Source organism: Tupaia chinensis, unplaced genomic scaffold, assembly GCF_000334495.1.
Source record: "Tupaia chinensis unplaced genomic scaffold, TupChi_1.0 Scaffold144899_1, whole genome shotgun sequence".
Classification (NCBI taxonomy): domain Eukaryota; kingdom Metazoa; phylum Chordata; class Mammalia; order Scandentia; family Tupaiidae; genus Tupaia; species Tupaia belangeri.
The window spans coordinates 2,902,732-2,916,782 of NW_006204759.1; the positions used below are offsets into that span (position 1 = coordinate 2,902,732).

At 52.1% G+C, this 14,051-nt stretch overlaps 1 protein-coding gene across 1 annotated transcript in view; it reads left to right on the top strand.

Moving 5' to 3' along the window:
* Positions 1 to 99: 99 nt before the first annotated feature.
* RAP1GAP2 (RAP1 GTPase activating protein 2) overlaps positions 100 to 14,051 on the top strand; it is a 262,143-nt gene continuing 248,191 nt past the window's right edge. The window contains exon 1 of the mRNA XM_006167571.3: positions 100 to 218. The gene's annotated coding sequence lies outside the window, so the exon portion shown is untranslated. The remainder of the gene's footprint in view (positions 219 to 14,051) is intronic.

Here is a 14,051-nt window from a genome sequence, read left to right on the forward strand (position 1 = left end):
GAGGGCGCAGCTTTGTGCGTTCCAAGCCTCGGGGCCGGTGTGCGCGTGTGCGCGCCGCGGTGACGGTGCACGCGACTGGGCGGTCTGCGAGGGAACCCCGGCGCCGAGAGGAGGGGGCTTGGGTCCGGATGGAGAGCCGTGGACCGCGCGCTGGCGGGGTCTGATTGTTGACATTCGGTCCACGTTGGGGACTGAGCTCCGGGCGCCAGGCGTCACAGGTCAGTGGCTCCAGGGCTGGAGTGGAATTCCATGAACAGCCTGGATCAGGACGTGAGATCTGGGTGGGATTGAACCTGGGATTGGAGTGTATGTTGTGAGTGTTAATGCGTGTTTGCGAAGAGATCTCCAGCGGCCCCTGGGCTGTGTATCCGTGCTGCGGTCTCACGGAGCAATTCAAGCCTGATGGGTTGTGTTTGGTAGGAGGGGTGACTGTCCTTAAAAACCCATGCGGGTGGGGCACCGCACACACATCCATGTATGGTGTGTGCGTGTGTGTGTGTGTATGAGTGAGATGTGTTCAGCTTCTATCAAAGTCTTTGACGGGAGATGGAGGTCAGAGGTGGGGTGTTTACAGGTGGTGGGGAAAAGCTGGGAACGCTGGAAACCCCAGGAGGACCCTGCAGCGACGCTGGCTGGTTGTTTTGTTTTGTTTTCCCAGAAGGACATAAACCTCACTCCATTTTCACTCCATCCTGTGCCTGTTGCTGGGAGGGAAGCCAGGATGGTGGGGCGCTGGTTAAGAGGCCTTCATGGACCTTTGGGGCAGGGGCAGCCTCCAGCCTGATGCTTACTTCTAGAGGCCATGGGTGGGTAGGCGTAGGGGGTGCCAGCCCTGAGTGGGGGACCAGGGCAGCTGCGTGTTCAGGGAACCTCAGGAGTCTGTGTGGATTCCACCTGGACTTTGCCACCACCGGACGCTGTGTGTCTGGACCTGGGAGCTGGTTGGGAGGGTTTTCCTCTTTCTCCTCTGTTTTCTATGCTCCCCCGACACTCTTCTTAACAAACTCAAAGGGCATTTACATGCAAGGAGAGTTTGGGTTCTGAAGACCTGGACTGACCTCTGTTGAGTGGCCCCCATCAGTGCAGCCTCCACAGGGAATAATAGGGTGATCCTGGGCAGAGTGCTAGGGCTCTGAGGGTTCTTCTCATGCTTTGTGAGCCTGGGGATGGCCCCTATGCCCCATAGGCCTCAGTTTGCCATGGAGAGGGAGAAGGCACTGTTCTCCCCATTCCTCCTGCTGCAGGGTGAAGAGTAAACAGCTCACACAGCTGCTTGGGGCTGGGAGGCTGGGAGTGACTCAGGGCCTGGGCGGTCCTGGGCAGTGACTTCCCGCAGGAAAGTCTCAGTACATCTTGGCAACTTGGTAGGAGTTGGGGGAAGCTCTTACCTTCAAGGAAAGGTGTTGGGTCTCCTGAATCCAGAAAGGGCGGGGTGGATGCCTGCTAAAGCTGGCCGCTCAGGCTTCGAGAAGCAGAAGCTGTTGAGGAGTGAGGGAGGAGCGGGACTTGGGGAGCCTGGAAGAAGGGTGGGATGTGGGTTGGGGCTGGACCTGAAGAGCCACAGCAGCTGCTCTTGGCCTTTACGGTGCGCATTTCCGGATCGCGGCAGATGCTTATCTTGCGTAGGGCCAGGGCATGTCTGCGTGGGACTCCTGCTCCCCAGGTTATTGAAGTCATCTGGCAGGAGGTGGCCTCAGCTGCAGAGAAGATTCTCCTGGGGCAGGCCCTTCAAAGCTGTCCTCCCCCTCTTTCCCGTGACCCTGTCTGACCAAGCGTGACTGAGCCACAGTGGCTCAGAATGACTTGAACCTTCAGGGAAAGGGACCCTGGCATGGCTGGTGGTGGCGGCAGCATGGCACAGTAGTTAAGCATGCAGGCTTTGTCGTCACTGAGACCTGGGTGCAAATCCCAGCTCTACACTGGCTACTGTCTCCATCCATAGTCTCCTCAAACAGCCTGAGAGAAAGGCTTCTGTGCAGTGGTTTACTTGGGAGGTGATATCAGCAGACAGGGATGGGGCAAGGGACACAAAGGGGGGAAAGAAAACACCCTGCAGGGGTGCTCTGTTTTAATAATGACCACCATCCTAGCCCCGGCATTCTCCTGTGGGGCCTTTGGACTACATTTCAGAACTGCCTGTTGGAGGGAGGAACAGGGAGGCGGTTAGCTATTAGCTGTGTCCCCTGCTGCTCTGCGGGCACCGACTCCCATGTGCTCCCAGAGTGCACTTGTGTGGCTCCAGTGGCTTTTGTGGGGTCTCATATTACAGCCCCAAAGAATCCCTGTCGCAGCCCTACGTGAAGAGCTGCCGACTTGTACATACACGCATCTTCCAGGTGTCGCTTGGAGCCTGCAGGAAACTGGTCCCTGTAGAAGTGGTTGGAGCACAGGGTGGGACCAAGAAGGTGTGAATGGCACACTGGCATGTCCAACCCACTGCATGACCTTGGGCAAACGTCCCAGCCTCTCTGAGCCTTGGCTCCCTTGTCTGGGTGTGGTGGATGTTAAATAGATATTCATTGAATGCTATGGCCATGGGTCCATAGCGAAGGTTCCACTAACAGGATATCTATGTCGTCAGGAAGACATCTCCTGGGTGGCTCTGATATGTGTTTGCTCCAGTGGAAGAGCAGACTGGATAGATGACCTCTAAAGACCTTTCCTGGTCACACAATCTGGGGCTTCAGGCCCAGGTTCCAGACCTGGTCATTTCCTCTGGGACCATGGCCCAGTTTCCCAGACCTCCTGAATGACTCTGTTTTGTGTCTGGGAATGGGAGGCAGTGAGGCCTTGCCCTTAGGCCGGCCACTCAGATATGTCTCTCCCGAGCTGGCCTCTCCAGGAGGACAGGGAGCCCAGCAGGGGCAGAGGGGGGTGAGGGGGACAGACAGCTCAGAAGCAGGTGCTAGAAGGAGGCGTGGAGGGAGGGTAGATGCTGGCGTGTGGAGCTAGCAGATGGTCGTGGGCATTGGTCTGGGCCGTAGTCAGTGGGGAGGACAGGGCAGGGGCGGGGAGGGCTAGAGAAAATGCAGAGACGAAGGGAGAGGAGAGCTGACTGGCAGAAGGTGGCCAGGAATGATCGAAGAGCCAGGGCTGGGGGTGAGTTGGGCGGCCTTGGTGCCAGGGATTAAAAGTGTCTGGGGTGGCAGGGAAAGACTGGGCTTGTGGGAGAGTAAAGTGGCATGAGACAAGGGAAGGGAAGGCTCGAGGGTTCGCCAGGCAGGCTTGGTATTTCAGGGTACAGCTCCCACAAGCCTCCTCGCTCTCCTTTTCCCCAATGTGCACGCTGACACCCCCCCCCCCAGGTTATCCCCTGCTTGACGGAGGAGGTGCTGTCTGCAAACACTGAGGCCCTGTTAGGACGGCATCTGGAGAAGGTGTGGATATGCCTCTGCCAAGGCCTGTTGCCATGGCACCACGGTGGCCCTTGTCTTCCTACCCTTTCTCATCTCTGAGCAACGCGCCACTCCCTCTGTGAGAGGTCACCCAGACAACTCAGGCTGGCCTCACAAAGGTCACTGCGTCCATCCCTCTGCCTGCTGGCAAGGTCACAGCTGACCTAGCCAGAGAGGCACAGCAGCCACTGTCTTCATTTGCAGTCACTTACAGACTACCGGGACCTTTGCAGTTGGGGTGGCTTGTTTTGTTTGTTTGTTTTTGCCATAAGATACGTGCGCTCACCAGAGAGAGAGAGAGAGACAGAGATAGTGACAGGAACGGTGAGACATCACCCCCCACCCCCCAGGGGGCATGGCCACGCTGCAGTCCCTTCTCTGTTTTCCTCCTGGGATTTTGAGCACACACATGTGCCCCCCCCCCATGATTTTCTTTTTCTTATAAATAGTTATTTAATTTAATTTTTATTTTCTGGAGGAGGTTTTGGCTATAGGGCGCATATGCTCGCCAGAAAGACAGAGAAAGACAGAAAGTGAGAAATCACCCCCCTGGGGAGATGGCCACACCACAATCCCTCCTCCATTCTCTTCTGGGGATCTTGGGCATGCACGCACATGTGCCTGGTGGTGAGTTAGTCACTGGGTCTGGGACTCGAACCATGGTCAACTACATGGGAGTCCAGCAACATAGCCATCACGCCAACTGCTGGTTCTTATTTTATTTAATTTTATTCATCGTTACTATTATTTTTAAATTATGGCCAGAGAGCAAGAGAGAGAGAGAGAGAAAGAAAGAGAAAGAAAGTGAGAAAGCAAGCTGCCAGGTCCAGGACTCAAATCATGGTCAGCCATGTGGGAGTCCAGCACCTTATCTACTACACCGCCTATGGTCTCCAGCCCCCACCCCCCCGTGATTTTCAAGTCACAAGGTCCAGGATTCTAAATGTGGTTGTCCATGTGGGAGTCCAGTGTCTTAACCTCTATGCCCCCTGCTGAGCTGGGTGGTTTGTAAAAAAATACTTATTAAATTTTATTTATTATTAATATTATTATTAAATTTGTTATAAGGTACTTATGTTGTCCAGAGAGAGACAGAGAAAGAGAAAAAGTGAGAAAGCAAGCCACTAGGTCCGGGACTCAGATCATGGTTGGCCATATGGGAGTCCAACGCCTTAAACATTATACCACTTGCCGCTCCCCCCACCAATAGCTTTTTTTTTTTTTTTTTTTTAAGAAGTTTTGGCCATAGGGCATGTGTGCTTGTTGAGAGAGAGAGACAGAGACAGTGAGAGACAAAGTGAGAAGTCATCCCCCAGGGGAATGACCACACCACAATCCCTTCTCCTCCATTCTTCCCCTGAGATTTTGGGCACATCTGCACATGTGCATGGTGTGATTCTCAAGCCACTGGGTCCTGGATTCGAACTATGGTTGGCCATGTGGGAATCGAGTGCCTTAACTACTATACCACTTGCTGGGCCCGAGTTGCTTTTTATTGATTTATTTTTAATGAGAGAGAGAGAATAATTTTTTAAAATATATTTTTGCTACAGGGTGTGTGTGGTTGCCAAAGAGACAGACAGAAAACGTGAAATCACCCCCCTGAGGGTGTGGCCATGCCACAGTTCTCCATTCTCCTCTCAGGATTTTGGGCATATACACACATGTGCCTGGTATGAATTTCAAGCTTCCAGGTCTGGGAGTCAAACCATGGTCAGCTGTGGGAGTCCAGCGACATAACCATTGCGCCATCTGCTGGTCCTGAGGATAGGTATTTTTGATAAGGTCTCACTGTTGTGATCCTTGGCTCCAGCTCCAGCTCCAGCATCCTGGTTTGGTTAGGGCTATCGGGACAGGTCACCCCCTCTCAGCATGTTCAGGTTGGTCCAGGATCTGAGCGCAGGGCTCCCACGTGGCGTTTCATATCACTGCTGTTGGGCTTGGCTTTGTTTTTATTTTAGTTTTTTTTTTTTTGGAGAGATTTTCGCTATAGGGCGCGTGTGCTCACCAGACAGACAGAGAGAGACATAGAGACAGAAAGCGAGAAATCACCCCCCAGGGGGCATGGTCACGCCGCAATCCCTTCTCCTCCATTCTCCTCTCGGGATCTTGGGCACGCACGCACATGCGCCCGGCGTGAGTTTTAAGCCACCGGGTCCGGGACGTGAACCGCAGTCGACTACGTGGGAGTTCAGCGACATAGCCATTACGCTAACTGCTGGTTCCTGGCCATGCCGTTTTTTGTTAAAGGACATGCATGCTTGCCAGAGAAAGAGACAGAAAGAGGGAGGTAGAAAGTGAGAAATCACCCTTCAGGGAGGATGGCCATGCCGCAGTCCCTTCTCCTCCATTCTCCTTTCAGGATTTTGGGCACATACACACATGGGCCTAGTGTGTTTCTCAAGCTGCAGGGTCAGAAACTTTAACTGTGGAGTCAGCTATGTGGGATCCACACCATCTGCTGGTCCTTTTTTTTTTTTTTTTTTTTAAAGAATTACTCTATTTAATGTTTGTTTGTTTGTTTTAATTTGGCTAGAGAAGGACAGAGAGAGAGAGTGAGAAAGTAACTCACCAGGTCTGGGACTTGAACCATGGTTGGCCATGTAGGAATCCAGTGCCCTCAACCACCACACCACCTGCCGGCCACCCTTGTTTGTTTTTTAATTTGCCAGATAGCATGCGCATTCACTGGAGAGAGACAAAGAGAGAAAGAAGGAGACAGTGAGAAAGCACCTCCCCATGGGGGATGGTCATGCCACAATCCCTTCTTCATTTCTCCCTCCTTTCCGGATTTTGGGCACCACTTGGATGGTGTGTTTCTCAAGCCATGGGGTCTGGGACTTGGCCCACACAGTCAGCCATGTGGGATCCAGTTGCCTTAACCACCATGCCCCAGGCTGGCCTAGTCTATTCCCCTTTTAAAGAGGGCCTGGTACAGACAGCCCTCTCTTGCCCACACTCCTTTCAACGCCATGGTGTGGTGGTTGAGGGCACTGGATTCCTACATGGCCAACCATGGTTCAAGTCCCAGACCTGGTGAGTTACTTTCTCACTCTCTCTCTCTGTCCTTCTCTAGCCAAATTAAAACAAACAAACAAACAAACAAACATTAAATAGAATAATTCTTTAAAAAAAACAAAAAAAGGACCAGCAGATGGTGTGGTTTAAGGTGTTGGATTCCACATGGATCTCGGCCACGTGGCATGCATTGCACAGATGCCGTGCTCTGCAGGCTGGGACCACGGGGATTCCATTCCAGTCCAACCTAAAGGCCACGTGCAGCAGGGTGTGCCTGTGGTCCCAGAGCCTCAAGGAGACAGAGGCAGGAAGAAAGTACATGCAGTTCTGGCTTGGGCGACATAGCAAGACTCCATCGAGAAAAGAGCCAGACATAGTGGAACACACCCGTAGTCCTTGCTGGCAGGCTCAGCCAGGAGACTCATGACAAGCAAGACCCTGTCTTAAAAATGTTGGGGCCAGCAGATGGTGTAGTGGCTAAGGTGCTGGACTCCCACATGGTTGGACTAGGCGGCTTGAAACTCATGCTGGGTGCTTGTGTGCACCTAAAATTCTGAGAGGAGAATGGAGGAGAAGGGATTGCGGTGTGGCCATCTTCTCTGGGGGGTGATTTCTTGCTTTCTCTCTGTCTCTCTGGCAAGCACACGTGTACTATAGCAAAAATCTCTCTAAAATAAATAAAATTAAAAAGCTACGGTGCCTCTCCAGCAGGAAGTTCTGCCTTGTGTGAAATCTCAGCTGGCCCTTCTACTTTGTGTGTGTGTGTGTGTGTGTGTGTGTGTTTGTTTTTCTGTTTGCCACAACCATTCAGGGCTTCCAGATGGTTATGAAGCGATTCCTGCCCACCTGTTCATCATGCAAAGCAGTCACAGGGGCGCCCAAGCCAGGTGGGGTGCTGAGTCAAGGACTATGCTTAGGGGGACCTGGGCTGGGATGGAGGCTGCGCTGAGCCCTGGCGCTCCCCATGCTGGTTTCTGGACTTAGGTCTTGCTCTCAGGGCCAGTTGGTATCCCAGCCTCCCCCTAGTTCACATCCAGGTCTGGGTCAGGAGATGGTGGAGGGCACGGGCACCTGGGAGATCCTGTCAGAGCCAGGACCTTACTGATTAGCTGGCTGGTAGTGAGCAAGGGCAGGAGAGTGACAGGCAGTCGGCCACATTAATGGGTGCCTGTGTGCGTGTGCACACCTGTGCTTGGCATGCACGCGTGGCTCTGGAGGGCTTGGTGCTGGGTTGCAGTGTCTGCACATCTCTGTGTGGCTCCTTGCGGCTCTCTGAGCCTGTCTGTGAGCTCTGTGTGTGCTGGCTTGTTCCTGGGCACTGTTCTCTGGATATGCAGGTTGGCCACCCTCGATTGCTCTCCAGGGTCCTGGAGAATGTGCCTGTCCCAGTGACAGGCGATGCTTTACCCCAGCAGGATATCCTGCTCCACCTCCCGCCTCCTGCTGCTCTCTGTCTTCTGCCCTGCCTAGTCCCCCTCTGCCTCCCCTGCCACCCCCGGTCTCCAGGCTTCTTATTCAGTCTCTCCCTCTCCCTCTGCTTGAGGTGGTAGCTTCTCCCTCACTGCCTTTGGGTGGGGGTGGGGAAGGGCCAGCTAGTCTCCTCCCTATCCCTACCCTCTTGAGCTCTGTGCTGAGAGTGGTTCTGTGAGCCTGGTTTGAGGAGATGAGTCAGGGCCGTCTGCAGGGGTGGGCAGAAGCGGCGGTCTGTCTGTCCTCCCTCCACGGAAGGGTGTGCTCCTGCCCGCCATCACCTGACCCACCTTCAGGGAGAAGGCTCCTGTGCTTTGCTATTCAGACTTTCTCGGGAACCTTGGTTGGCATGGTTTTTAGATTTTTGCCCTACAGTGAATGCACTCACCAGAGAGAGACAGAGAGAGAGAGAAAGTGAGAAATCACTTCCTGGGGGATGGCCATGCTGCAGTCCCTTCTTTTTCATTTTCCTTGGGATTTTGGGCATGCATGAACATAGATCTGGTATGATTTTCAAATCTCTGGGTTGGCCATGTGGGATCTAGTTGCTTTAACCTCCACATCACCTGTTGGCCCCTGCGATGGTTTTTGACAGGGAGCAGAGTGACCCCTGGGGCTCCAGCATCACACGGAGAGCCTCAGCCTTAGCCAACTCCATCTCTCCATAATCACTGGCGTAGGTGGATCTCTTCCTGCGCTGGTCCTCGGACTACAGTCTGTACAGTGGGTAGTGCTTCTTGGGACAGTCCTAGCCAGGGTGACAGTCCTGTGAGATGGGTTCTAAAACCATCCCCAGTGGGACCAGCAGTTAGTGTAATGGCTATGTCTCTGAACTCCCATGTAGTCGACCCTGATTCAAGTCCTGGACCCTGATTCAAGTCCTGGACCCCGTGGCTTAAACTCACGCTGGGCGCGTGTGCGTGTGTGCCCAAGATCCCGAGAGGAGAATGGAGGAGAAGGGATTGTGGCATGGCCATCCCCCCTGGGGGGTGATTTCTCACTTTCTATTGGCGCGAGCACACCCCCCCAAAAAAAAAACCCCCCAAAAAAAAAAAAAAAAAAAAAAAAAAAATCCCCAGAACCAGCAGATGGCGTAAGGGTTATGTCACTGGACTCCCAAGAAGTTGACCGCGATTTGAATGCTGGACCTGGTGGCTTGAAAATGTGTGTGCCCAAGATCCTAAGAGGAGAATGGAGGAGAAGGGATTATGGCGTAGTTGTCCCCCCTAGGGGGTGATTTCTTGCTTTCTGTCTCTTTGTCTCTCTGGCGAGCATGCATGCCCTATAGCAAAAATCCCTCTCTAAAAAAAATTTAATAAGTAAATAAAATAAAAGCATCTGCATGTCACAAGGAAGTGGAGGCTCAGAGAGATTGAGTCACTTCCACAAGGTCACATAGCTAGTAAGGGATGGAGTCAGGATGAGAACCCAGGTCTACTTCTCTGTTTGTTTATTTTAAGACAGAGTCCCGGTGTTACTCTCCTCCTGCCTCATTCTCCTGGTTAGCTGGGACCGTTGGCACACACCACTGTATCTGGCTTTTAGGGTGGCCTCTCACGTGACCTCGGCCTGCCGAGTAGCAGCACCAGTGCATGCTGCTTTGCCTGGGCCTGTTCACCTCCGTCTCATCCTTGTAGTTTCATCCTCAGAGAGCCCATTCCAGATCATTCCCTCTAAATAGGGCTCCCCAGCTTTTTGGTCCGCCTTTGGATCATATCATCCTATTGTGAATATCCGCATAAAATTATTCCTCTCTTACCCTCCACGTCTTCGACCCTTCGCCTGGAACAGGGATCTGACTCATCAAGATACCTCAGAATTAGGAGGGAGCCTGGGGCGCGGTGGGGCTGTAATAGGTACCTACAGATGAATGCCTCAGTGGATGACACTAGGTCCCACTCCATACCCAGGCTCTAAGCCCCTCCCTCGGACTGTCTCTCACACAGCAGGGCCATCGCGATGGCCAGGACCACAGGCTCTGGAGTCAGCTTTGCTTGGCTCAAATTCTGGGCCTGGCACTGTTCTGGTTACCTAGTGCTACCTAGTAAGCCATCCAAAAGCAGATGGCTTAAGACAGTGATGACATTTATTTTGCCCCTGAACTTGCAATTTGGGCAGTGCTTGGTGGCAATAACTCATGTCTTCTCCCCTCAGTGCCATCCGGGGTTCAAGGTCTGGAGGCTGGAATCATCTGAAGGTGCAATTGCTCACGTCTGGCATCTGAGGCTGGCTTTTGGTTGGAGTCTCAGTTTCTCTCCATGTGGCCTCTCCCCCGTGTGCTGGTGTGGGCTTCTTATAGCATGGTGGCTGGGTTAAGGGGCAAGCATGCCAAGAAAGAAAGCCAGGTTGAAGCTATGTGTTGACATTTTCTTACCTAACCTTGGAGATGATGTGGCATCACTCTCCCTGTAGTCACGGACCTGCATAGATTGAAGCGGAGGGAATGTGGGTAGAGGGGTGTCAAGGTCACGTTGTGGGATGGGAGCAGCAGTGCAGATGGTGCGGCTGTCTTTGAAAGATACAGTCTGTCATAACTACTTACTAGGAGCGTGAGCTTGAGCAAATTACCCTGTGCCTCAGTTTCCCTGCCTGTCAAGTGAGGACACTCCCTGTGGGTATTTCCTTAGGTCATTCCTTTAGCAGCGACTACACTTTGGCCCATGGGTCCTCCTTGCCACAGGCAAAGCTTTGGTCCAGGTTTTCACCAACCTACAGGGGCTGCCTACAGTTTCCCACCCACGCTCACATAAGGAGGCGCCTACTGCAGAGTCCTCCTGAGGGAGAGGCCTAGGGTGGGGGGATGTGGGGAGTTTGAACCGAGGGGCCTTTTCTGTCTCAGTATATTATGTCGTTTTAGTCAGCCCTGCCTTCAAAGGGGCAGGGAACAAGTATGGTTGAAGGAGATGCCAGGAGGCTGAGGCTGTAGCAGGACTGCTCTGGGCCTGGCGGTGGGGTGAACCCTGCCAGGATCCTTCTTTTCAACCTTCCGTTCTTTCTTTCAAGAGAACCTCCAACAGGGTCTCCCCCTGACCCTTCTTCACTGTTTATAAGGGAGAGAGAGAGAAAGAGAGAGAAAGAGAGAGAGAGAGAGATGCACCCTTCACAGGGTCTGGTCATGCTGCCATCCTCTATTTCCAGTCCTCCAGCCTGTGAGACCTCTGGGTTCTTGCACATATGCCTGGTGTATTTCAGGCTGACCTGGCCAGGGATTTGAACCACAATCACCGTGTGGGATCTAGATCTCTCTCTCTCTCTTTTTAAAGAATTATTTTATTATGTATTTATTTTAATTTGACCAGAGAGAGAGGGAAAGTGAGAAAGCAAACCAACAGGTCCAGGACTTGAACCATGGCTGGCCATGTGGGAGTGTTCAGCACCATAACCACCACACCAACTGCTGGTCCCCTGGATCTTTTTAAAAATTAAATTAATTAATATTATTATTTAATTTGCTATAGGACACATGTGCTCACCAGAGAGAGAGGGAAAATGAGAAAGCAAACCACCAGGTCAGGGCCTCGAACAGCAGTCAGCCATGTGGGAGTCCAGTGGCTTAACCATCATGCCACCTTTCATTCCAGGATCTGGCTCTCTTATGCAGCACATTAGCTACGCCATGGAGCCAGTCTCCCAATAGGGTCTTGATTCCATGTTCTATCCCAGCTTCACCTAACCCTGGATCACCTCTTGGGATGTCCAGGGAGGTTGCTGGACATGAACCTAGAATCTTCCCACATAGGTCAGCCTCACAGAGAGTTGTGTTACTGCTGCGCCATGGTCTGCCTCCTGGGACTTCCACTTTTATCCAGAGAACTCAGGGCAAATGATTCATGAACATGCTGTGTTCAAGCTGCAGGCCTTTTTTGAAGTGTCTGAGGGAACTCCTACTTCTCCTTCTGTTCCCACGCCCTGCCTCCACCTGAGTCATGTTCATGTGCCAGAGGTAAGATCCTCCAGCCTGGTTTGCCAGCTCTGTGGAGGGATCTCAGGGCTTGCTCGTCCCGGCCCAGCTGGGGCTGCTCCTTGGCGTTGGCAGAGGCCCAGGAAGAACCTTGGCTTGCCTGAGCCCAGCCTGGTGGTGTTTCACATCTAACGTCATAGCCTTTGGGCCTTGCTGGGTGCAGCTTTCTCTACAGAAATGGCTAAGTGGCTCAAAGCCATTGAATTCTGCCACTGCTACCCACTGCCCTGTGACCTTGGGTAAGTCTCTTAACCTCTCTGAGGCCCCATGTTCTTACCAGGAAAGAGAATGCATGGACGTAGCTGGTTCATGGGAGCCTCTCGAGAAATGGGGTGGAGATAATTTAAGTAGTTTCCCCACAGCTACAATTTTTTTTTAAAAAAAGAATTATTTTATTTAATTTTATTTACTTGTTTATTTTAATTTATTTGTCCAGAGAAGGAGAGAGAGAGAGAGAGAGAGAGAGAGCGAGCAAACTGCCAGGTCCGAGACTTGAACCACGGTCAGTCATGTGAGAGTCCAGTGTGCCTTTAACCACCATGCCACCTGCTGACCCCAGTTTCCCCATGGCTACATTTTAAAAAGTTAATTTCTTCTAGGAGAGAGAGAGAGAACTCACAGACAGGGTCTAGACCATCCCAGCCACAGTCATCCCCCCAGATCAGGGGCACAGGTGTATCCGATATACTCAGTGGAGGGTGTCTTCAGATATGAACCCAGAAGCTTTTCCTGTGGGTCAGCTTCATAGAGCATTGCTTTTTACTACTGCATCACCATCTGGGCACCTCCCACAGCTGCATTTAATGTCAGAACCAGAGCCAGAATCCATTGCTCTGACACCAGGTAGATGTTTATCTTTTACAACACAGAGACTTTCTCCCCTCCCTCAACCTCTATGTGGGAGGGCAATACAGGTGCTGTCCTAGAAATGTCGACAGTTGAGACACCCGTCTTTCCTCCCTGCACTACCCAAACTTGCCTCTAGAGGGTGCTGGTGCCCACCCGGCACTTCACGGTGAGGAAGTACCCAGGGGAGGTTGTGCGGCAGTAGGAGAGGGTTAGGAGTGACCCAGCTGGATGGGTGCTGGCAGATGGAGCAAGGGTGAAGAACTGACTGTGTGCCTCCCTTTGGTGAGAACCCCCTTCCCATAGCCCCATTGCCCAGCCCTTCCAACAGATAACTGCAGGACTATTAATGGTGATGGGAGCGTTGTGGCGGATTTCATTCTGTTGTTTCTCATTGGCTCAGAATCACCAGTTTGTTACAGATGCAAACTCCCTGGTGACACCCCAGAACGATAGGATCAGAACCTTAGCAGTCACGCCAGCTAACGTGTCCACAGGTCCATGCCAGGCCCTTCTCTGGATACTTAACCCATGTTAACTCAGTTAACTCAGTTAACTATCCTATGAAAGAGGTACTGTTATCCTCATTTTATAGATGGGGAGTCTGAGGTACAAAAAGATTAAGGACCTTGCCCAAGGCCACACTGCTGGCTAGCAGCTGGGCTGGGATTTGAACTCCTGCTGTTCATACTCCAAGTAGTTTTCATGCCCAGCACATTCGAGGACCTATTTATTTATTTATTGCTATAGGGCATGTGTGCTCATCAGAAAGAGACATAGACAGAGAGACAGAAGAAAAGAGAAATCACACGAAGTGGGGGAGGGTGGAGTTCGGGGAGATGGCCGTGCCGCAGTCCCTTCTCTATTCTCCTCTTGAGATTTTGGGCACACATGCACATGACCTGGTTTTTTAAGCCGCTGGACTTGAGACTTGAACCATGGAATAGGCCATGTGAGATCTAACTTGTTTAACCTTCAAGCCATCTGCTGGCCTGCGAACCTATTTTATAATATTGGACATGTTCCCTTCTTTTGTTTCCTGATTTTTTTTTTTTTTTAAGAGAGAGAGATTTTTGCTGTAGGGCACATGCACTTGTCAGAGAGACAGAAAGCGAGAAATCACCTCCCAGGGGGGATGGCCATGCCACAATCTCTTCTCCTCCATTCTCCTCTTGGGATCTTGAGCACACATGCACATGTGCCTGGTATGAGTTTTAGCCTCTGGGTCCGAGACTTGAAATGTGGTCAACTACATGGGAGTCCAGCAACATAGCCATTATACCATCTGCTGGTCTCCCTGTTTCCTGTTTTTTTTTTTTTTTTGGGGAGATTTTCACGGTAGGGCCCTTGCTCCCGCCCGA